The sequence below is a fragment of the Ammospiza nelsoni genome, chromosome 4 (assembly GCF_027579445.1).
Source record: "Ammospiza nelsoni isolate bAmmNel1 chromosome 4, bAmmNel1.pri, whole genome shotgun sequence".
Classification (NCBI taxonomy): Eukaryota; Metazoa; Chordata; class Aves; order Passeriformes; family Passerellidae; genus Ammospiza; species Ammospiza nelsoni.
In genome coordinates this window covers 23,600,880-23,604,176 of record NC_080636.1, presented here as the reverse complement: position 1 = coordinate 23,604,176, position 3,297 = coordinate 23,600,880, and the positions used below count along the sequence as shown (strand labels likewise).

Here is a 3,297-nt window from a genome sequence, read left to right as displayed (position 1 = left end):
ATGGAGCCCCAGTTGCAGGGGGTGTCCTGCTGTCTTGTTAGTTTAGAGACTTCAGCCCAATGAACTTTTTTAGAATTCATTCCAATGATATATAGTAAAATTACTATTTTCTTACCTGTTTCAGTTGAAACAGGTTTATATTAGAGAAGAAAGGAGACACCATATCTCAGAGATTTAGATTTTTGCAGAGCCATTTTCATCATTGCTCTTCTATCTTCCACAAGAAAACTAGGAACAACACTACACAAGTCAATGAAAATTTCAATTTTCAGTAAAGATACTCACCTTGAAAGGGGAAAATTACTTCACCTGGTGAACCTTTTCATGATGCTAATGTGAATGAAAGTGTGATGGCCTGAAACTGGTGCCGGTGCAGTAGCTTGTGGGCATGAACAGGTTTGTTCCCAGGTGGTGACCATTCCTTGATAACTGAGCGTTTCCTCCCCTGCTGCCCTCAGTAGCACCTCCCTGGTGGCTCAGGGGCTGTTTATGCTGAGTGAGATGGCTCTGACCAGAACAACATTTTGAGAGTGCACATATGATTTCTTTGTCAGCTCAGCTTCAGCTTGTACTAACAAAGTGATAGAAGATTGGAGAGAATAGGGTCAGAGCACTCTAGGATTTTGTGTAGCTTCTGTCTGAAATGTTTCTCAGATGCTCAAAGCATGCTTCTAGATTTCTCCACTTGCTCCTGCACACTGGGTAGAATCTATGATTTTTTTTTTCTACCTGCAGTTTAAACTGGTGAATTTTAGGAAAAGCTGCAGTGGAGAGGGAAGGGAAGGGAAGGGAAGGGAAGGGAAGGGAAGGGAAGGGAAGGGAAGGGAAGGGAAGGGAAGGGAAGGGAAGGGAAGGGAAGGGAAGGGAAGGGAAGGGAAGGGAAGGACTTTGTCCATTGTAGTAGGAAGTGCTGCTAAAACCTTGTTATATCAGCCCTGGCTAGAGGGAAAGTGCTCCTGACTCTGTGCCATTCCTCTCCATCGCTCCTGCTTAAAACAATACCAGCAGATATTTTGGCTGTGTCAAGGTTATTATTAGCAAACCACTAATTACTAAGCTAATAGAATTAAAAGAAACACCCCACAATTAAGGCCTATAAAATTCATATAATCTCTCTAATTTTGTAGGAGCAGTCTGACAGGGATGGCAGAGCCCCATTACATGGCACAGAGGGTGGCTGGCTTCCAGCTCGTCAGTCTAAGTCATCAGCTCTGTGGCAACTTGTGCTTCTTACTGCTGTTGTTAAGAGACTATTGGAGGGTGCACAGATTTATTTGACCTTCACTTACTAAGACCAGAGTAAGCCATTAGTTTTTCTTCTGGTGAATCCCATTAATTAACGTGCCAGATATCTCATCAGAGTCCCTAAAGGGAAAACCTACAGAAGAGCTAATGTTTATTATGGTCACTAATGTAGTGACCATATCTTACTGTAGATTTGGATGGACTTGGTCATGGATCAGGATCCTGTTATGCCAAATGCTGACAAATGTGGATCATGTCCCATGTTTTTCCCCACAGAACTTTTCATCTGAATAGACTGTGTCAAGAGATATTCCTTGAGGTAGAGTACACCTGGACTAAAAAGATGAAACAGCAAGAATTGCCTTTTTTGTTGTGAGTTATACTCAAAAAATAAAAATATAACTTTAAAAGTAATACTTATTTAAAAGTGAAATGAACTATATCTGTGCCCCTCTTTGTGACTGTGTTCCAAATTCTTCTGCTTGCCATGTTATGTATAATCAGAACTCATAGTTTTATTTTGATCTTGTTCTTATTCATGAATTGATATATGCAGTGCTAAACATTTGCTTCTAGATTAATTTTTTAAAGAACGCTGAATTACTTAGAATGTTGCAACTAAGACTAAAATAAAGCATGAATTTTAATGTGCAATGTCTTTCATTCAAGCATATACAGTCTGCATTTTTCACATAGGCTGGATGAATTTTATCTTTACACTACATTTGTAATTAATTTTCAGCTGGGGAGGATTTACTTGCTCTCTAGAATCGACTTGTTTGAACTCTCAAGTTAAGCTGAAAAGATGCTGTGAAATATTGAAAAAAAGGAAGAAACAGAAACATACAAAAGTTCATTGTTACCCAACTGCAAGACACTGCTAGTAAGGAAATTAAGCTGGTAAATATGCTTCCTGTATAACACCTCAAAACCATGTTGTACTGTTCATCTTGCTGCTATGAATCTGAAGGGGCTGGTAAGTGTAGGCATCTTCTCCAAATATTGCAGCAAGTCACATTGTGCTGCTGTTATAGGATGATCAGTTATGAAATTATTTTCATAGAAATTTTCAAAACTGGACTTCAGCGCTGCTCAGAGTGTTCCTGCCTGAGCTGGCTACTCTCTCTAGGTTTCAAGTGGACTAGACAGGCAAGCAGAATGGTTTTAGATTTCCTTTATCCAATTTTGAGACTACATCTATTGAGACTACTCAGTACAAAACTCTTATAATGGCTTACAGTTCAATTAGTTTTTCAACATGATGTGGGGTTTTTGCATGATTTGTCTTTCTCTTAAAAAAAAGAGAGAAAAGAAAAAATATTGTGGCTGCTGAAATTATTTCATGATTATCTGATTTCTCCTGCATCCAGAAAATTCCTGGCTTTGTTGCAAATTCCTAATTAAAAAAAAAATTACCTGGCTATTTAAGTCAAAAAGAATATCAGTGTTTATTAACATAAACATAAGGCTTGTGTATCTGAGCGACCTTCCTGTTTGATGGCTTCCTTTTGTGCATTATAGTCCCACAGCCTGTGGGACTCCTGCGTCCTGCTGGAGCACTTCTGTCCGTTGGAGTGTGGAAGGTGTTCAGCTCTCACCATTATTTTCAAGTCCCTGAGTCATCTGAGTCCTTTTTTTCTGGTAACCACCCATGACTATTACGGGATGTGTGTGAACACTCCCTCCCACAGTCACAAACCTTCCTGGTTGTTCCCCTGATCTCTGCTCAAGCTCACACCCAGACGAGCACATAGATGTCTACATGCGCCACAGTGGTATCTGCTGTTGTCATGGTGGCCTCTCAGACCTTGCTGCTTATGTGTGCTGAGAGACAGAGAAGTAAATTTAGGCCATGTCTTTCCTCTCCTCCCCCTTTTTACAAGGATTAATAAACAGCTGAATACTTGGCTTGACTTTTGTTCTGTTCTTAGGTCTTGCTTCAGTACATAACGATAATTTCCTGCTGAACTGCTTCTGCTGCACTTTGCCTGTTTCACTTCCCTTCCAAAAGAAGTGACTGCAGAGTAAATATTGGACCAGAACAGTGTGACT

At 40.1% G+C, this 3,297-nt stretch overlaps 1 long non-coding RNA gene across 1 annotated transcript; it reads left to right on the top strand.

The window, feature by feature from the left end:
• Positions 1-506: 506 nt before the first annotated feature.
• On the top strand, positions 507-1,800 carry LOC132072850 (uncharacterized). The gene is made up of 3 exons (XR_009418412.1): positions 507-702; positions 1,128-1,299; positions 1,522-1,800. It is a non-coding gene; the product is annotated as an uncharacterized LOC132072850 (long non-coding RNA).
• The last annotated feature ends 1,497 nt before the right edge of the window (positions 1,801-3,297 follow it).